We start from the raw sequence: 20611 nt of genomic DNA, 5'->3' as shown, positions 1-20611 counted from the left end.
AGCGGGCCCACAGCGGGCAGTGGACGCTCAACAGGCCGCGGGAGCTCAGAAGCCAGCGGGCGCACCAAAGGCAGTGGGCACGCAACAGGCAGGGGGATCTTCAAAAGGCAGTGGGAGCCCGACACGCGGTGGGAGCACGACAGGCCGTGGGAGCAGCACAGGCCGGTCAGGGCAGCACGCACCATCGGCAGCAGCGGTGGCCAACGGGAGCACGGCAGGCGAATGGAGCATGGCGGCCTGAGGAAGCGGCACGGGCCAGTGGGAGCAGCGCAGGTCGATCAGAGCAGCAAAGATCATAGGGAGCGGCGGTGGCCAGAGGGAGCAGCGCAGGCGAGAGGGAGCAGCGCAGGCCAATGGAGCGGCGGGGGCTGAAGGAAGCAGCCCAGGCCAGGCAGAGCAGCGCACGTCACTGTGCGGAGCGAGCGGAGGTCGGTCAGAGCAGCGCAGACCGTAGGCAGCAGCGGTGGCCAGAGGGAGCAGCGGTGCCCGGAGGGAACGGCGCAGGCCAGAGGATGCAGTGCAGGCCAAAGGGCAACGGTGGCCGAAGAACCAGCACAGGCCAGTGGGAGCAGCACAGGTCGCCGTGGGGTGAGCACGTTGGGGAGCAGCACAGGGCACAGGCGGCGGCAGTGGCCTCAGGGAGTATTGCAGGCAGTGGGCACGGCGCAGGCTGCGGGAATACGGCAGGCAGGATGAGTACAATAGGCGGGGGGGGGGGGGTACAACTGGGGGGGGCACAACAGGCAGTGGGGGCACCGCAGGCTGTGGGGGGACAACAGGCTTTGGGGGGCACAACAGGCTGGGGGGGCACAACAGGCAGGGGGGCAACACAGGCTGTGGGGGGACAACAGGCAGGGGGGCACCACAGGCTGTGGGGGGACAACAGGCAGTGGGGGCACCACAGGCTGTGAGGGGGACAACAGGCAGTGGGGGCACCACAGGCTGTGGGGGACCACAGGCAGTGGGGGCACAACAACAGGCTGTGGGGAGACAACAGGCTGTGGGGGGCACAACAGGCTGTGGGGAGACAACAAGTAGTGGGGGCACCACAGCCTGTGGGGGGACAAGAGGCTGTGGGGGGCACAACAGGCTGTGGGGAGACAACAAGTAGTGGGGGCACCACAGCCTGTGGGGGGACAACAGGCAGTGGGGGGCACAACAGGCTGTGGGGGGGCACAACAGGCAGTGGGGGCACCACAGCCTGTGGGGGGACAGCAGGCTGTGGGGGGCACAACAGGCTGTGGGGGGGGCACAACAGGCTGTAGGGGGGCACAACAGGCAGTGGGAGCAGCACAGGCCGGTCAGAGCAGCACAGGTCCTAGGCAGCAGGGGTGCCAGGAGGAAGCCGTCCAGGCCAGTTGGCGAGCGCAGGCAGTGGCGCAGCGCACGCAGCGGGCGTGCAGCAGGCTTCGGGAGCACGGCAGGCAGTGGGCGCGCGACAGGCGGCGGGAACACAGCAGGCAGTGAGGGGACAGCAGGCGTTGGGATCACAACCGGCAGTGGGGAGGCAACGAGCCGCGGGAGCACAACAGGCAGTGGCGGCACAACAGGCAGGGGGAGCAGCAGAGGCCGGTCAGAGAAACGCAGATCCTCGGCAGCAGCGTCGGCCAACGGGAGCACGGCGGGCCAGTGGAGCATGGCGGCCTGAGGAAGCAGCACGGGCCCGTGGGAGCGGCGCACGTCGGTCAGAGCAGCGCAGACCCTAGGTAGCGGCGGTGGCCAGAGGGAGCAGCGCAGGCCGATGGAGCTCTGGTGGCTTAAGGAAGCAGCCCGGGCCAGTCAGAGCGGCGCAGGGGAGCGGGTGCCACGCAGGTCGGACGGAGCAGCCCAGGCCACAGGGTGCAGCGGTGGCCAGACGGGCAGCGAAGGCAGCGGGCGCAACACAGTCTGTGGTGGCAGTGCAGGCCTTGGCGCAGAGCATGTCGTCGGCGCCGCGCAGGCAGTGGGCGCACAGCGGGCTGTGGGCCCGCAGCGGGCAGTGGGAGGACAACGGGCAGTGGGAGCAGCACATGCGGTCGGAGCAGCACCGACCTGACGCAGCAGAGGCGGCCAGAGGGTGAAGCGGAGACCAGAGGCAGCGCAGGCGGCAGAGAGCAGGGCAGGAAGGACGGAGCAGCACGGGCCGGAGGGAGCGGCGCACACCACAGAGAGGAGAGCGGGGCGGGGGGAGAGGGAGCAGCGCGGGGCAGAGCGAGCAGCGCGGGGCAGAGCGAGCAGCGCAGGCGAGCAGGGCAGGGGGGGCAGCGCAGGCCGCAGGGAGCAGTGGAAGGAGCAGCGCACATGAGAGGGAGCAGCACGGGCCGGAGGGACAGGGTGGAGGGCAGAGGGAGGAGCAAAGGCCAGAAGGAGCAGCGCAGGACATAGGGAGCAGCGCAGGGCTGGGGCAGCAGCGCAGGCCGGAGGGAGCAGCGCGGGCCGCGGAGGGAGCGCAGGGCGATGGGTGCAGCGCAGGGCAGGGGGAGCAGCGCAGGCGTGAGGCAGCAGCGCAGGACGAAGGGAGCGGCGCTGGGCATAGGGAGCAGCGCAGGCAGGCCTGGGGGTGCAGCGCGGGCCGCGGAGGGAGCAGCACAGGCCGGAGGGAGGGGTGGAGGGGAGAGGGAGGTGCAAAGGCCACAAGGAGCAGCGCAGGGCATAGGGAGCAGAGCAGGGCTGGGGGAGCAGCGCGGTGGGTGCAGCGCAGGGCAGGGGGAGCAGCGCAGGCGTGAGGCAGCAACGCAGGGCTTAGGGAGCAGCGCTGGGCATAGGGAGCAGCGCAGGCCTGCGGGTGCAGCGCGGGCCGCGGAGGGAGCGCAGCGCGGTGGGTGCAGCGCAAGGCAGGGGGAGCAGCGCGGGCCTGGGGGTGCAGCGCAGGCCGGAGGGAGCAGCGCGGGCCAGAGGAAGCAGCTCAGCCGGGAGGCGGAAGCGCACGCCTGCGGAAGGAGCGAAGGAGCGCAAGACACAGGGAGCAACAGAGGTCCGCGGGAGCAGCGCAGATCAGTGGGAGCAGCACAGGCGAGAGACAGAGAGAAGCGGAGTCAAGAAGCAGCGCAGGGGGGCCGGCGGACAGGCTGCAGGGAGCAGCGCAGCCTTGGGGGAGCGGCGCAGACCGGGGGGAGCAGCGGAGGTGAGAGGGAGGAGGAAGGCCACACGGAGCAGCAGCAGCAGCAGCGCAGAGCAGAGGGAGCAGCGCAAAGCAAAGGGAGCGGCGCAAGCCAGAGGGAGGAGTGCATCCCACGGGAGCAGGGCAGGGTGGTGGGAGCAGCGCAGGGCGTTAGGAGCAGCGCAGGCTGATGGCAGTAGCGGAGGGAGCAGCGGGGCCCGGAAGGAGGAGCGCAGGCAGTGGCGCGGCACAGGCAGAGGGCGCGGCGCGGGCAGCGGGAGCACAGCGGGCTGTGGGACCTCAGCCGGCAGTGGGCGCACAACAGGCAGTGACGACGACGGGCAGTGGGGGCACAGCAGGCAGCGGCAGCACTGCGGGCTGCTCAGAGCAGCACAGGTAACAGGCAGCAGCGCAGGCCAGTGGGGGCAGCACAGGTCACTGCGGGGAGACCAGGCTGGGGAGCAGCACAGAGCACAGGCAGCAGCAGTGGCCTCAGGGAGTATTGCAGGCAGGGGGAGGACGGCAGGCAGGGGGAGGACAGCAGGCAGTGTGGGAGGACAGCAGGCAGGGGGAGCACGGCAGGCAGTGGGGGGACAACAGGCAGTGGGGACACAACAGGCAGTGGGGGGGACAACAGGCAGTGGGAGCAGCACAGGCCGGTCAGAGCAGCACAGAAGACAGGCAGCAGGGGTGCCAGGAGGAAGCAGCGCAGGGCAGCTGGCGAGCGCAGGCAGCGGGCGTGCAGCAGGCAGCGGGAGCGCAGCAGGCAGTGGGAGCGGCCCAGGCCGGTCGGAGCAGCGCACACCACCGGCAGCGGCGGTGGCCAGCGAGGGCAGGGCAGGCCGATGGAGCACGACGGCCCGAGGAAGCAGCCCAGGCCAGTGGGAACAGAGCAGGGCAGGCGTGCGCAACGCAGGTTGCTCAGAGCAGCGGAGACTACGGGAAGCAGCGGTGGCCAGAGGGAGAAGTGGCGGCTGAGGGTGCAGCGGTGGCCACGGGGAGCAGCGCAGGCCAACGGAGCCCCCGTGGCTTAAGGAAGCAGCAGCCCAGGCCAATCGGAGCAGCGCAGGTGAGCGTGAGCAACGCAGGTCGGATGGAGCAGCGCAGGCCATAGAGTGCGGCGGTGGCCAGACGGTCAGCGAAGGCGGTGGGCGCAGAAGAGATGGCGGGCGCGGCGCAGGCAGCGGGCCCACAGCGGGCAGTGGACGCTCAACAGGCCGCGGGAGCTCAGAAGCCAGCGGGCGCACCAAAGGCAGTGGGCACGCAACAGGCAGGGGGATCTTCAAAAGGCAGTGGGAGCCCGACACGCGGTGGGAGCACGACAGGCCGTGGGAGCAGCACAGGCCGGTCAGGGCAGCACGCACCATCGGCAGCAGCGGTGGCCAACGGGAGCACGGCAGGCGAATGGAGCATGGCGGCCTGAGGAAGCGGCACGGGCCAGTGGGAGCAGCGCAGGTCGATCAGAGCAGCAAAGATCATAGGGAGCGGCGGTGGCCAGAGGGAGCAGCGCAGGCGAGAGGGAGCAGCGCAGGCCAATGGAGCGGCGGGGGCTGAAGGAAGCAGCCCAGGCCAGGCAGAGCAGCGCACGTCACTGTGCGGAGCGAGCGGAGGTCGGTCAGAGCAGCGCAGACCGTAGGCAGCAGCGGTGGCCAGAGGGAGCAGCGGTGCCCGGAGGGAACGGCGCAGGCCAGAGGATGCAGTGCAGGCCAAAGGGCAACGGTGGCCGAAGAACCAGCACAGGCCAGTGGGAGCAGCACAGGTCGCCGTGGGGTGAGCACGTTGGGGAGCAGCACAGGGCACAGGCGGCGGCAGTGGCCTCAGGGAGTATTGCAGGCAGTGGGCACGGCGCAGGCTGCGGGAATACGGCAGGCAGGATGAGTACAATAGGCGGGGGGGGGGGTACAACTGGGGGGGGCACAACAGGCAGTGGGGGCACCGCAGGCTGTGGGGGGACAACAGGCTTTGGGGGGCACAACAGGCTGGGGGGGCACAACAGGCAGGGGGGCAACACAGGCTGTGGGGGGACAACAGGCAGGGGGGCACCACAGGCTGTGGGGGGACAACAGGCAGTGGGGGCACCACAGGCTGTGAGGGGGACAACAGGCAGTGGGGGCACCACAGGCTGTGGGGGACCACAGGCAGTGGGGGCACAACAACAGGCTGTGGGGAGACAACAGGCTGTGGGGGGCACAACAGGCTGTGGGGAGACAACAAGTAGTGGGGGCACCACAGCCTGTGGGGGGACAAGAGGCTGTGGGGGGCACAACAGGCTGTGGGGAGACAACAAGTAGTGGGGGCACCACAGCCTGTGGGGGGACAACAGGCAGTAGGGGGGCACAACAGGCTGTGGGGGGGCACAACAGGCAGTGGGGGCACCACAGCCTGTGGGGGGACAGCAGGCTGTGGGGGGCACAACAGGCTGTGGGGGGGGCACAACAGGCTGTAGGGGGGCACAACAGGCAGTGGGAGCAGCACAGGCCGGTCAGAGCAGCACAGGTCCTAGGCAGCAGGGGTGCCAGGAGGAAGCCGTCCAGGCCAGTTGGCGAGCGCAGGCAGTGGCGCAGCGCACGCAGCGGGCGTGCAGCAGGCTTCGGGAGCACGGCAGGCAGTGGGCGCGCGACAGGCGGCGGGAACACAGCAGGCAGTGAGGGGACAGCAGGCGTTGGGATCACAACCGGCAGTGGGGAGGCAACGAGCCGCGGGAGCACAACAGGCAGTGGCGGCACAACAGGCAGGGGGAGCAGCAGAGGCCGGTCAGAGAAACGCAGATCCTCGGCAGCAGCGTCGGCCAACGGGAGCACGGCGGGCCAGTGGAGCATGGCGGCCTGAGGAAGCAGCACGGGCCCGTGGGAGCGGCGCACGTCGGTCAGAGCAGCGCAGACCCTAGGTAGCGGCGGTGGCCAGAGGGAGCAGCGCAGGCCGATGGAGCTCTGGTGGCTTAAGGAAGCAGCCCGGGCCAGTCAGAGCGGCGCAGGGGAGCGGGTGCCACGCAGGTCGGACGGAGCAGCCCAGGCCACAGGGTGCAGCGGTGGCCAGACGGGCAGCGAAGGCAGCGGGCGCAACACAGTCTGTGGTGGCAGTGCAGGCCTTGGCGCAGAGCATGTCGTCGGCGCCGCGCAGGCAGTGGGCGCACAGCGGGCTGTGGGCCCGCAGCGGGCAGTGGGAGGACAACGGGCAGTGGGAGCAGCACATGCGGTCGGAGCAGCACCGACCTGACGCAGCAGAGGCGGCCAGAGGGTGAAGCGGAGACCAGAGGCAGCGCAGGCGGCAGAGAGCAGGGCAGGAAGGACGGAGCAGCACGGGCCGGAGGGAGCGGCGCACACCACAGAGAGGAGAGCGGGGCGGGGGGAGAGGGAGCAGCGCGGGGCAGAGCGAGCAGCGCAGGCGAGCAGGGCAGGGGGGGCAGCGCAGGCCGCAGGGAGCAGTGGAAGGAGCAGCGCACATGAGAGGGAGCAGCACGGGCCGGAGGGACAGGGTGGAGGGCAGAGGGAGGAGCAAAGACCAGAAGGAGCAGCGCAGGACATAGGCAGCAGCGCAGGGCTGGGGCAGCAGCGCAGGCCGGAGGGAGCAGCGCGGGCCGCGGAGGGAGCGCAGGGCGATGGGTGCAGCGCAGGGCAGGGGGAGCAGCGCAGGCAGTGAGGCAGCAGCGCAGGACGAAGGGAGCGGCGCTGGGCATAGGGAGCAGCGCAGGCAGGCCTGGGGGTGCAGCGCGGGCCGCGGAGGGAGCAGCACAGGCCGGAGGGAGGGGTGGAGGGGAGAGGGAGGTGCAAAGGCCACAAGGAGCAGCGCAGGGCATAGGGAGCAGAGCAGGGCTGGGGGAGCAGCGCGGTGGGTGCAGCGCAGGGCAGGGGGAGCAGCGCAGGCGTGAGGCAGCAACGCAGGGCTTAGGGAGCAGCGCTGGGCATAGGGAGCAGCGCAGGCCTGCGGGTGCAGCGCGGGCCGCGGAGGGAGCGCAGCGCGGTGGGTGCAGCGCAAGGCAGGGGGAGCAGCGCGGGCCTGGGGGTGCAGCGCAGGCCGGAGGGAGCAGCGCGGGCCAGAGGAAGCAGCTCAGCCGGGAGGCGGAAGCGCACGCCTGCGGAAGGAGCGAAGGAGCGCAAGACACAGGGAGCAACAGAGGTCCGCGGGAGCAGCGCAGATCAGTGGGAGCAGCACAGGCGAGAGACAGAGAGAAGCGGAGTCAAGAAGCAGCGCAGGGGGGCCGGCGGACAGGCTGCAGGGAGCAGCGCAGCCTTGGGGGAGCGGCGCAGACCGGGGGGAGCAGCGGAGGTGAGAGGGAGGAGGAAGGCCACACGGAGCAGCAGCAGCAGCAGCGCAGAGCAGAGGGAGCAGCGCAAAGCAAAGGGAGCGGCGCAAGCCAGAGGGAGGAGTGCATCCCACGGGAGCAGGGCAGGGTGGTGGGAGCAGCGCAGGGCGTTAGGAGCAGCGCAGGCTGATGGCAGTAGCGGAGGGAGCAGCGGGGCCCGGAAGGAGGAGCGCAGGCAGTGGCGCGGCACAGGCAGAGGGCGCGGCGCGGGCAGCGGGAGCACAGCGGGCTGTGGGACCTCAGCCGGCAGTGGGCGCACAACAGGCAGTGACGACGACGGGCAGTGGGGGCACAGCAGGCAGCGGCAGCACTGCGGGCTGCTCAGAGCAGCACAGGTAACAGGCAGCAGCGCAGGCCAGTGGGGGCAGCACAGGTCACTGCGGGGAGACCAGGCTGGGGAGCAGCACAGAGCACAGGCAGCAGCAGTGGCCTCAGGGAGTATTGCAGGCAGGGGGAGGACGGCAGGCAGGGGGAGGACAGCAGGCAGTGTGGGAGGACAGCAGGCAGGGGGAGCACGGCAGGCAGTGGGGGGACAACAGGCAGTGGGGACACAACAGGCAGTGGGGGGGACAACAGGCAGTGGGAGCAGCACAGGCCGGTCAGAGCAGCACAGAAGACAGGCAGCAGGGGTGCCAGGAGGAAGCAGCGCAGGGCAGCTGGCGAGCGCAGGCAGCGGGCGTGCAGCAGGCAGCGGGAGCGCAGCAGGCAGTGGGAGCGGCCCAGGCCGGTCGGAGCAGCGCACACCACCGGCAGCGGCGGTGGCCAGCGAGGGCAGGGCAGGCCGATGGAGCACGACGGCCCGAGGAAGCAGCCCAGGCCAGTGGGAACAGAGCAGGGCAGGCGTGCGCAACGCAGGTTGCTCAGAGCAGCGGAGACTACGGGAAGCAGCGGTGGCCAGAGGGAGAAGTGGCGGCTGAGGGTGCAGCGGTGGCCACGGGGAGCAGCGCAGGCCAACGGAGCCCCCGTGGCTTAAGGAAGCAGCAGCCCAGGCCAATCGGAGCAGCGCAGGTGAGCGTGAGCAACGCAGGTCGGATGGAGCAGCGCAGGCCATAGAGTGCGGCGGTGGCCAGACGGTCAGCGAAGGCGGTGGGCGCAGAAGAGATGGCGGGCGCGGCGCAGGCAGCGGGCCCACAGCGGGCAGTGGACGCTCAACAGGCCGCGGGAGCTCAGAAGCCAGCGGGCGCACCAAAGGCAGTGGGCACGCAACAGGCAGGGGGATCTTCAAAAGGCAGTGGGAGCCCGACACGCGGTGGGAGCACGACAGGCCGTGGGAGCAGCACAGGCCGGTCAGGGCAGCACGCACCATCGGCAGCAGCGGTGGCCAACGGGAGCACGGCAGGCGAATGGAGCATGGCGGCCTGAGGAAGCGGCACGGGCCAGTGGGAGCAGCGCAGGTCGATCAGAGCAGCAAAGATCATAGGGAGCGGCGGTGGCCAGAGGGAGCAGCGCAGGCGAGAGGGAGCAGCGCAGGCCAATGGAGCGGCGGGGGCTGAAGGAAGCAGCCCAGGCCAGGCAGAGCAGCGCACGTCACTGTGCGGAGCGAGCGGAGGTCGGTCAGAGCAGCGCAGACCGTAGGCAGCAGCGGTGGCCAGAGGGAGCAGCGGTGCCCGGAGGGAACGGCGCAGGCCAGAGGATGCAGTGCAGGCCAAAGGGCAACGGTGGCCGAAGAACCAGCACAGGCCAGTGGGAGCAGCACAGGTCGCCGTGGGGTGAGCACGTTGGGGAGCAGCACAGGGCACAGGCGGCGGCAGTGGCCTCAGGGAGTATTGCAGGCAGTGGGCACGGCGCAGGCTGCGGGAATACGGCAGGCAGGATGAGTACAATAGGCGGGGGGGGGGGTACAACTGGGGGGGGCACAACAGGCAGTGGGGGCACCGCAGGCTGTGGGGGGACAACAGGCTTTGGGGGGCACAACAGGCTGGGGGGGCACAACAGGCAGGGGGGCAACACAGGCTGTGGGGGGACAACAGGCAGGGGGGCACCACAGGCTGTGGGGGGACAACAGGCAGTGGGGGCACCACAGGCTGTGAGGGGAACAACAGGCAGTGGGGGGACCACAGGCTGTGGGGGACCACAGGCAGTGGGGGCACAACAACAGGCTGTGGGGAGACAACAGGCTGTGGGGGGCACAACAGGCTGTGGGGAGACAACAAGTAGTGGGGGCACCACAGCCTGTGGGGGGACAAGAGGCTGTGGGGGGCACAACAGGCTGTGGGGAGACAACAAGTAGTGGGGGCACCACAGCCTGTGGGGGGCAACAGGCAGTAGGGGGCACAACAGGCTGTGGGGGGGCACAACAGGCAGTGGGGGCACCACAGCCTGTGGGGGGACAGCAGGCTGTGGGGGGCACAACAGGCTGTGGGGGGGGCACAACAGGCTGTAGGGGGGCACAACAGGCAGTGGGAGCAGCACAGGCCGGTCAGAGCAGCACAGGTCCTAGGCAGCAGGGGTGCCAGGAGGAAGCCGTCCAGGCCAGTTGGCGAGCGCAGGCAGTGGCGCAGCGCACGCAGCGGGCGTGCAGCAGGCTTCGGGAGCACGGCAGGCAGTGGGCGCGCGACAGGCGGCGGGAACACAGCAGGCAGTGAGGGGACAGCAGGCGTTGGGATCACAACCGGCAGTGGGGAGGCAACGAGCCGCGGGAGCACAACAGGCAGTGGCGGCACAACAGGCAGGGGGAGCAGCAGAGGCCGGTCAGAGAAACGCAGATCCTCGGCAGCAGCGTCGGCCAACGGGAGCACGGCGGGCCAGTGGAGCATGGCGGCCTGAGGAAGCAGCACGGGCCCGTGGGAGCGGCGCACGTCGGTCAGAGCAGCGCAGACCCTAGGTAGCGGCGGTGGCCAGAGGGAGCAGCGCAGGCCGATGGAGCTCTGGTGGCTTAAGGAAGCAGCCCGGGCCAGTCAGAGCGGCGCAGGGGAGCGGGTGCCACGCAGGTCGGACGGAGCAGCCCAGGCCACAGGGTGCAGCGGTGGCCAGACGGGCAGCGAAGGCAGCGGGCGCAACACAGTCTGTGGTGGCAGTGCAGGCCTTGGCGCAGAGCATGTCGTCGGCGCCGCGCAGGCAGTGGGCGCACAGCGGGCTGTGGGCCCGCAGCGGGCAGTGGGAGGACAACGGGCAGTGGGAGCAGCACATGCGGTCGGAGCAGCACCGACCTGACGCAGCAGAGGCGGCCAGAGGGTGAAGCGGAGACCAGAGGCAGCGCAGGCGGCAGAGAGCAGGGCAGGAAGGACGGAGCAGCACGGGCCGGAGGGAGCGGCGCACACCACAGAGAGGAGAGCGGGGCGGGGGGAGAGGGAGCAGCGCGGGGCAGAGCGAGCAGCGCAGGCGAGCAGGGCAGGGGGGGCAGCGCAGGCCGCAGGGAGCAGTGGAAGGAGCAGCGCACATGAGAGGGAGCAGCACGGGCCGGAGGGACAGGATGGAGGGCAGAGGGAGGAGCAAAGACCAGAAGGAGCAGCGCAGGACATAGGCAGCAGCGCAGGGCTGGGGCAGCAGCGCAGGCCGGAGGGAGCAGCGCGGGCCGCGGAGGGAGCGCAGGGCGATGGGTGCAGCGCAGGGCAGGGGGAGCAGCGCAGGCGTGAGGCAGCAGCGCAGGACGAAGGGAGCGGCGCTGGGCATAGGGAGCAGCGCAGGCAGGCCTGGGGGTGCAGCGCGGGCCGCGGAGGGAGCAGCACAGGCCGGAGGGAGGGGTGGAGGGGAGAGGGAGGTGCAAAGGCCACAAGGAGCAGCGCAGGGCATAGGGAGCAGAGCAGGGCTGGGGGAGCAGCGCGGTGGGTGCAGCGCAGGGCAGGGGGAGCAGCGCAGGCGTGAGGCAGCAACGCAGGGCTTAGGGAGCAGCGCTGGGCATAGGGAGCAGCGCAGGCCTGCGGGTGCAGCGCGGGCCGCGGAGGGAGCGCAGCGCGGTGGGTGCAGCGCAAGGCAGGGGGAGCAGCGCGGGCCTGGGGGTGCAGCGCAGGCCGGAGGGAGCAGCGCGGGCCAGAGGAAGCAGCTCAGCCGGGAGGCGGAAGCGCACGCCTGCGGAAGGAGCGAAGGAGCGCAAGACACAGGGAGCAACAGAGGTCCGCGGGAGCAGCGCAGATCAGTGGGAGCAGCACAGGCGAGAGACAGAGAGAAGCGGAGTCAAGAAGCAGCGCAGGGGGGCCGGCGGACAGGCTGCAGGGAGCAGCGCAGCCTTGGGGGAGCGGCGCAGACCGGGGGGAGCAGCGGAGGTGAGAGGGAGGAGGAAGGCCACACGGAGCAGCAGCAGCAGCAGCGCAGAGCAGAGGGAGCAGCGCAAAGCAAAGGGAGCGGCGCAAGCCAGAGGGAGGAGTGCATCCCACGGGAGCAGGGCAGGGTGGTGGGAGCAGCGCAGGGCGTTAGGAGCAGCGCAGGCTGATGGCAGTAGCGGAGGGAGCAGCGGGGCCCGGAAGGAGGAGCGCAGGCAGTGGCGCGGCACAGGCAGAGGGCGCGGCGCGGGCAGCGGGAGCACAGCGGGCTGTGGGACCTCAGCCGGCAGTGGGCGCACAACAGGCAGTGACGACGACGGGCAGTGGGGGCACAGCAGGCAGCGGCAGCACTGCGGGCTGCTCAGAGCAGCACAGGTAACAGGCAGCAGCGCAGGCCAGTGGGGGCAGCACAGGTCACTGCGGGGAGACCAGGCTGGGGAGCAGCACAGAGCACAGGCAGCAGCAGTGGCCTCAGGGAGTATTGCAGGCAGGGGGAGGACGGCAGGCAGGGGGAGGACAGCAGGCAGTGGGGGAGGACAGCAGGCAGGGGGAGCACGGCAGGCAGTGGGGGGACAACAGGCAGTGGGGACACAACAGGCAGTGGGGGGGACAACAGGCAGTGGGAGCAGCACAGGCCGGTCAGAGCAGCACAGAAGACAGGCAGCAGGGGTGCCAGGAGGAAGCAGCGCAGGGCAGCTGGCGAGCGCAGGCAGCGGGCGTGCAGCAGGCAGCGGGAGCGCAGCAGGCAGTGGGAGCGGCCCAGGCCGGTCGGAGCAGCGCACACCACCGGCAGCGGCGGTGGCCAGCGAGGGCAGGGCAGGCCGATGGAGCACGACGGCCCGAGGAAGCAGCCCAGGCCAGTGGGAACAGAGCAGGGCAGGCGTGCGCAACGCAGGTTGCTCAGAGCAGCGGAGACTACGGGAAGCAGCGGTGGCCAGAGGGAGAAGTGGCGGCTGAGGGTGCAGCGGTGGCCACGGGGAGCAGCGCAGGCCAACGGAGCCCCCGTGGCTTAAGGAAGCAGCAGCCCAGGCCAATCGGAGCAGCGCAGGTGAGCGTGAGCAACGCAGGTCGGATGGAGCAGCGCAGGCCATAGAGTGCGGCGGTGGCCAGACGGTCAGCGAAGGCGGTGGGCGCAGAAGAGATGGCGGGCGCGGCGCAGGCAGCGGGCCCACAGCGGGCAGTGGACGCTCAACAGGCCGCGGGAGCTCAGAAGCCAGCGGGCGCACCAAAGGCAGTGGGCACGCAACAGGCAGGGGGATCTTCAAAAGGCAGTGGGAGCCCGACACGCGGTGGGAGCACGACAGGCCGTGGGAGCAGCACAGGCCGGTCAGGGCAGCACGCACCATCGGCAGCAGCGGTGGCCAACGGGAGCACGGCAGGCGAATGGAGCATGGCGGCCTGAGGAAGCGGCACGGGCCAGTGGGAGCAGCGCAGGTCGATCAGAGCAGCAAAGATCATAGGGAGCGGCGGTGGCCAGAGGGAGCAGCGCAGGCGAGAGGGAGCAGCGCAGGCCAATGGAGCGGCGGGGGCTGAAGGAAGCAGCCCAGGCCAGGCAGAGCAGCGCACGTCACTGTGCGGAGCGAGCGGAGGTCGGTCAGAGCAGCGCAGACCGTAGGCAGCAGCGGTGGCCAGAGGGAGCAGCGGTGCCCGGAGGGAACGGCGCAGGCCAGAGGATGCAGTGCAGGCCAAAGGGCAACGGTGGCCGAAGAACCAGCACAGGCCAGTGGGAGCAGCACAGGTCGCCGTGGGGTGAGCACGTTGGGGAGCAGCACAGGGCACAGGCGGCGGCAGTGGCCTCAGGGAGTATTGCAGGCAGTGGGCACGGCGCAGGCTGCGGGAATACGGCAGGCAGGATGAGTACAATAGGCGGGGGGGGGGGGGTACAACTGGGGGGGGCACAACAGGCAGTGGGGGCACCGCAGGCTGTGGGGGGACAACAGGCTTTGGGGGGCACAACAGGCTGGGGGGGCACAACAGGCAGGGGGGCAACACAGGCTGTGGGGGGACAACAGGCAGGGGGGCACCACAGGCTGTGGGGGGACAACAGGCAGTGGGGGCACCACAGGCTGTGAGGGGGACAACAGGCAGTGGGGGCACCACAGGCTGTGGGGGACCACAGGCAGTGGGGGCACAACAACAGGCTGTGGGGAGACAACAGGCTGTGGGGGGCACAACAGGCTGTGGGGAGACAACAAGTAGTGGGGGCACCACAGCCTGTGGGGGGACAAGAGGCTGTGGGGGGCACAACAGGCTGTGGGGAGACAACAAGTAGTGGGGGCACCACAGCCTGTGGGGGGACAACAGGCAGTGGGGGGCACAACAGGCTGTGGGGGGGCACAACAGGCAGTGGGGGCACCACAGCCTGTGGGGGGACAGCAGGCTGTGGGGGGCACAACAGGCTGTGGGGGGGGCACAACAGGCTGTAGGGGGGCACAACAGGCAGTGGGAGCAGCACAGGCCGGTCAGAGCAGCACAGGTCCTAGGCAGCAGGGGTGCCAGGAGGAAGCCGTCCAGGCCAGTTGGCGAGCGCAGGCAGTGGCGCAGCGCACGCAGCGGGCGTGCAGCAGGCTTCGGGAGCACGGCAGGCAGTGGGCGCGCGACAGGCGGCGGGAACACAGCAGGCAGTGAGGGGACAGCAGGCGTTGGGATCACAACCGGCAGTGGGGAGGCAACGAGCCGCGGGAGCACAACAGGCAGTGGCGGCACAACAGGCAGGGGGAGCAGCAGAGGCCGGTCAGAGAAACGCAGATCCTCGGCAGCAGCGTCGGCCAACGGGAGCACGGCGGGCCAGTGGAGCATGGCGGCCTGAGGAAGCAGCACGGGCCCGTGGGAGCGGCGCACGTCGGTCAGAGCAGCGCAGACCCTAGGTAGCGGCGGTGGCCAGAGGGAGCAGCGCAGGCCGATGGAGCTCTGGTGGCTTAAGGAAGCAGCCCGGGCCAGTCAGAGCGGCGCAGGGGAGCGGGTGCCACGCAGGTCGGACGGAGCAGCCCAGGCCACAGGGTGCAGCGGTGGCCAGACGGGCAGCGAAGGCAGCGGGCGCAACACAGTCTGTGGTGGCAGTGCAGGCCTTGGCGCAGAGCATGTCGTCGGCGCCGCGCAGGCAGTGGGCGCACAGCGGGCTGTGGGCCCGCAGCGGGCAGTGGGAGGACAACGGGCAGTGGGAGCAGCACATGCGGTCGGAGCAGCACCGACCTGACGCAGCAGAGGCGGCCAGAGGGTGAAGCGGAGACCAGAGGCAGCGCAGGCGGCAGAGAGCAGGGCAGGAAGGACGGAGCAGCACGGGCCGGAGGGAGCGGCGCACACCACAGAGAGGAGAGCGGGGCGGGGGGAGAGGGAGCAGCGCGGGGCAGAGCGAGCAGCGCGGGGCAGAGCGAGCAGCGCAGGCGAGCAGGGCAGGGGGGGCAGCGCAGGCCGCAGGGAGCAGTGGAAGGAGCAGCGCACATGAGAGGGAGCAGCACGGGCCGGAGGGACAGGGTGGAGGGCAGAGGGAGGAGCAAAGGCCAGAAGGAGCAGCGCAGGACATAGGGAGCAGCGCAGGGCTGGGGCAGCAGCGCAGGCCGGAGGGAGCAGCGCGGGCCGCGGAGGGAGCGCAGGGCGATGGGTGCAGCGCAGGGCAGGGGGAGCAGCGCAGGCGTGAGGCAGCAGCGCAGGACGAAGGGAGCGGCGCTGGGCATAGGGAGCAGCGCAGGCAGGCCTGGGGGTGCAGCGCGGGCCGCGGAGGGAGCAGCACAGGCCGGAGGGAGGGGTGGAGGGGAGAGGGAGGTGCAAAGGCCACAAGGAGCAGCGCAGGGCATAGGGAGCAGAGCAGGGCTGGGGGAGCAGCGCGGTGGGTGCAGCGCAGGGCAGGGGGAGCAGCGCAGGCGTGAGGCAGCAACGCAGGGCTTAGGGAGCAGCGCTGGGCATAGGGAGCAGCGCAGGCCTGCGGGTGCAGCGCGGGCCGCGGAGGGAGCGCAGCGCGGTGGGTGCAGCGCAAGGCAGGGGGAGCAGCGCGGGCCTGGGGGTGCAGCGCAGGCCGGAGGGAGCAGCGCGGGCCAGAGGAAGCAGCTCAGCCGGGAGGCGGAAGCGCACGCCTGCGGAAGGAGCGAAGGAGCGCAAGACACAGGGAGCAACAGAGGTCCGCGGGAGCAGCGCAGATCAGTGGGAGCAGCACAGGCGAGAGACAGAGAGAAGCGGAGTCAAGAAGCAGCGCAGGGGGGCCGGCGGACAGGCTGCAGGGAGCAGCGCAGCCTTGGGGGAGCGGCGCAGACCGGGGGGAGCAGCGGAGGTGAGAGGGAGGAGGAAGGCCACACGGAGCAGCAGCAGCAGCAGCGCAGAGCAGAGGGAGCAGCGCAAAGCAAAGGGAGCGGCGCAAGCCAGAGGGAGGAGTGCATCCCACGGGAGCAGGGCAGGGTGGTGGGAGCAGCGCAGGGCGTTAGGAGCAGCGCAGGCTGATGGCAGTAGCGGAGGGAGCAGCGGGGCCCGGAAGGAGGAGCGCAGGCAGTGGCGCGGCACAGGCAGAGGGCGCGGCGCGGGCAGCGGGAGCACAGCGGGCTGTGGGACCTCAGCCGGCAGTGGGCGCACAACAGGCAGTGACGACGACGGGCAGTGGGGGCACAGCAGGCAGCGGCAGCACTGCGGGCTGCTCAGAGCAGCACAGGTAACAGGCAGCAGCGCAGGCCAGTGGGGGCAGCACAGGTCACTGCGGGGAGACCAGGCTGGGGAGCAGCACAGAGCACAGGCAGCAGCAGTGGCCTCAGGGAGTATTGCAGGCAGGGGGAGGACGGCAGGCAGGGGGAGGACAGCAGGCAGTGGGGGAGGACAGCAGGCAGGGGGAGCACGGCAGGCAGTGGGGGGACAACAGGCAGTGGGGACACAACAGGCAGTGGGGGGGACAACAGGCAGTGGGAGCAGCACAGGCCGGTCAGAGCAGCACAGAAGACAGGCAGCAGGGGTGCCAGGAGGAAGCAGCGCAGGGCAGCTGGCGAGCGCAGGCAGCGGGCGTGCAGCAGGCAGTGGGAGCGCAGCAGGTAGTGGGAGGCCATACAGCATTACCTAGCTGATTAAATGCTAAGCATCTACACAATCTTAGGAGAATCCTATTTTCATGGTTTCTTGGCTTTGGAGGAGTTAATTCATTATTTGTTGTTTGAAAACTTATTGCAAGTGTAATACTTCCTCAGTACAGACTAATTGAAAAGATTTGTGAGCTTTAAGTGAGAAGTCAGCCTCCCCTTAGGCCTGCCCTCCTCCAGCTTCCCAGTATCCCTCCCTGGAGATAATACTGTTACCATTTCCTATCTAGAGGGGATTCGTTTTCAAAATAAACACCAGTGTGGAGCTCAAACTGTTTCCCACTAAATTTTTCAATATTTCATGTGGCAAGATTCCATTCCCACAAAATAATTTGCACCGAACTGAAAGGCTAGAACCAGCATTTGCATAGCTCCAGGAGCGTGAAGAGATTGTCGGAGTCAGTGGGCATGTATGCATGCCGGACATCTGAATTATCATGGAGTCCGTGACATCTGTGCCTGGGGAAACTTTTTTGGGACATTTCAAATCTAGCAGTTGCTCTCCTGCACCAACAACCCTGCGGCTTTAACCCTCAAATTCAGTGCAACTTAGGAAAACACCCAGAATGTTCCTCAATCTGCAGTACAGAGACAAAAGACCTGCCCAAGTCCACAGGGAATTCCAGACTATCAAAGGAGAAATACAATTTGCTGGAATTTCTTCAATCTGTGCTATAACAATTAGGGACGTCATCAGAATCTAAATCTTAAGAAACAGTCAAAGGCTGTGTCCTCTACAAATCCTGAAGACCGACTTAACTAGATAATCGGGAAAGATCAAGCAGGTAACTAGCACAAAGTAACCTTCCTGATAAGGCTGGCTGGCAATGGCCAGCAGCACGGGGCCAGGAGACAAGGTGGCCCGAGGTCCCCAAGCTAGCAAACAGAAGCAGGAATGGGTTAGCGTAGGTCCTCTGTATACCACTGATCAAGAGGGGGTCCGACGTGCAAGGATTTAACTAGGGAAAATGCTGCATGAGAAATGGGGTAGCTGCTGGGGTAGGACTGTAGCAGCAGACCTCACTGCATGTCTGACCCCAGTAAGGGGGAGTGGGAAGCCATGCTGGTGGACGCATCCTAGTTACTGTACAAACTAAGGAAGGTTTGGCAAAGGTCTGGGCAGTGTTGGAGCCTGAATCCACCACTAGAAGAAAGCTGTCTCCCATTCAAAAGGCTGCCTCACTTTCCCCTCACACTTGGTAACTGACAATACCACAATTCCCTGTTAGCACACATGGATGGCTTCATTGTGTTTTGAGCCAGAGTTTTCTATGGCATTTTGTGGACACCCTATCACACAGTCCCCCATTGATGGGCATTTAGACTATTGCACAAACTAATGCGAGGAATTTTGCATGTTTGTCATCTTGCTCCAAGGTGCATGTGTTCCATCAGAGAACACCTAGTTGGGGAATTCTGGGTCAGAACACACACATATTTTTAGTTTTGGTTGATAGCACTGGATTGTTCTAAGATGCTGTACCAATTTACACTCCCACTGGCCAGTATTTTTTTTTTTAATGCAGAATCTTGGGGGCACCTGGTTGACTCAGTTAAGATCTGCCTTTGGCTCAGGTCCCTGCCTGAGCAGGGAGCCTGCTTCTCCTTCCCCCGCCCCCCCACTCATGCACATGCTCTCTCAAAGATCTTAAAAAAAAAAAAAAAAAAAAAACAGATTTTTGGACCCCAACCCAGATTTACTAAGTCAATAGGCATTTCACCAAAGCCCCAGGTGATTCGCAAGCACATTTAAGTTTGAGAAGCTGCCAGAGCAGTGGTGCTCACCTCTGGCCACTTATTAGAATCCCCTGGGGAGAGTTCAAAAATTCTGATGCCCAGGCCACACCAGCCCAATGAAATCAGGAGGGGATGCTTTTAAAGCTCCTCAGGTGATCAGAATGTGCAAAACAATTACCTTACAAATTGGAGGTTACAAAGGACCTGCTTGATCATTATCTGCCTCTTTGAAAGTGAAGTGGAATGTAGCAAAACTGATTATTTAAAGATTCTGATGTAATTCCGGACTTCAATGCTTTCAGATTGAGGCAAACAGAGCAGACTTATTTAGGGCTTATTAATGTTGGAGAACAACAGGGAGTTCCTTTACCCTACTGAAACTTTTGTTTTAACCCCATCTGTGTCCATTTAAGGCATCCCATTTCTTAACAGCCACCCCTAGACTGCCACCCCGCTGAGGGGCGGGCAGGCCTGAGACACCTCATCTTTGTTTCCTCATCTTTCTCTTATTCACTAGCTCTTAGTAAGTTTCAAACTTTCTCCCTTATAGCGAAGAGCCTCTAGACTCCCCTCAGCCTATTCCTGTTCTCATTAACCTAATGTTTTTATTACCATGTTTAAGACACAGGAGGGAAAACAGCAAATTTAATAAGGCTCCCCCCAAGCTCTTTCAGTTTTGCAGCAATAAGGTGCCCCCTTAACTGCAGCAGTTAGCATGACCTGGGTAACAAGCATACTCTGAGTGACTATCTTGGTCATTATAAAGCTGCTCTCACATGACTCGCAGAGAAACTTCTGAGCTGCTTTATCTGGGGCATTCCACTTGGTATTCATAGAGAGAGGTGGCCAGGCCCCATTCTCAGGATTAACAGATGTTATAGTGGCTTGTATCCAGTCCACCAGGCTGGCTTTCTTTCAGGAATAGCCTCCTAGGTGTCTGGATCACCTAAAGCCATCTCGGATTGTTCTGTAACAAGCTCTGCGGCCGATTCAACACCAAAGACACTCCTAACTAGTTGCTTTCATAATCCGTTTCAGTAAAGGTGGCTTAGGAAACTGATCCACAAAACAAGGGTACCAATGCACAAGATAGAAACTTCACCCTATACTCCGTAGTTCTCAGTTTCTCAGCTTTGCCCTTCTTCCACGTTGACTACCTTCTTGGTGACCTGACTGATTCAGCCTCCAGCCCCTCCCCTCCCTGAGCTCAGTTCCAACCCTGTAATCACTTGGTTGCATCTATGGAAACCAGCTCCCATCCTTAGGTGCTGAGAGGGTCGATTAACATAACAAAATACACCTTTTATTGCTCTCTTCAGGCAATTTGAAGGGTTTTAGGAGCCCTCTGTCGGGAAACGAGACCAAAAACAAAATATGTCTTTCTTGTAATAAATCACAATATTACACTCAGGTAGAATTTTTCTTAAAACACAGCCTAAATCCTGTTACTACTATCCTGGAAACTTGAAATGGTTTTCCACCCTCTTCTGCAAAGCTGAGTTGTTTGTAAACAGATTCCTGGACCCACTGCCCTGAGCTATGGAAGCAGGATCTCTGGGATAAAGTCGGGAGTGGCCAGGAGAGTTTTAACATACTGTAAGATCTACATATATATTTGTTGAAAGAATGAACGGATCACACATTTACATGCTTAAACTGGACTGCATATTGGAATCACCGGGTGGCGATCGTTAACAATGGGGGGGCACCTCGGAGGCTCCCACTGGGCCAATTAAATCAAAATACCTGGGGGTGGGGCAGGCCACCTCAGGTGATCAATTGTTTCAGAATTGAGCACTACTTTATTCAAGCCTTCTAATCCTCCAGCTCTAACTCACCTGGGAGTTTTGGGGATGAACTGATTTGTCTTTAGTTTTTATTTTGCCGCCCTTGTAGATTTGTTCATCTCACTTTCTCTCTCTACATCTGCGCTGTCCCATATGGTAGCTACTAGCCACACATGGCAATTAAAATTTAAATTAAAAAAAATTCAGTTCAATTCCACTAGCTATTTTCAAGTGCTCAAAGGCAAATGGTTATTTAAAATTAAAATTAAAAAAAATTAAATTAAATTAAATTAAAATTCCTTAGTCTGACATTTCTAGTGTTTAATTGGCACATGTAGTTAGTGATTACCATATTAAACAAAGCCGACCAAACGAGGGCTAACAAGATGGAGAACAGTGTAGTACGTAGTTGAGTATATGCTCTAACAACTATTTTTTAAATTGAAGGAGAATGG

The 20611-nt window shown here is 65.4% G+C and overlaps 1 protein-coding gene across 12 annotated transcripts in view; it reads right to left on the bottom strand.

Annotated features, from left to right (window-relative positions):
- The window catches only part of EGFL6 (EGF like domain multiple 6), a 242542-nt gene that overhangs the window by 106384 nt on the left and 115547 nt on the right, over positions 1 to 20611 (bottom strand). The window lies entirely within an intron of this gene.

Source organism: Canis lupus, chromosome X (assembly GCF_003254725.2).
Source record: "Canis lupus dingo isolate Sandy chromosome X, ASM325472v2, whole genome shotgun sequence".
Lineage (NCBI taxonomy): Eukaryota > Metazoa > Chordata > Mammalia > Carnivora > Canidae > Canis > Canis lupus.
The sequence above is the reverse complement of the archived record's forward strand: the minus strand, read 5'-3'. Positions and strand labels throughout refer to the sequence as shown.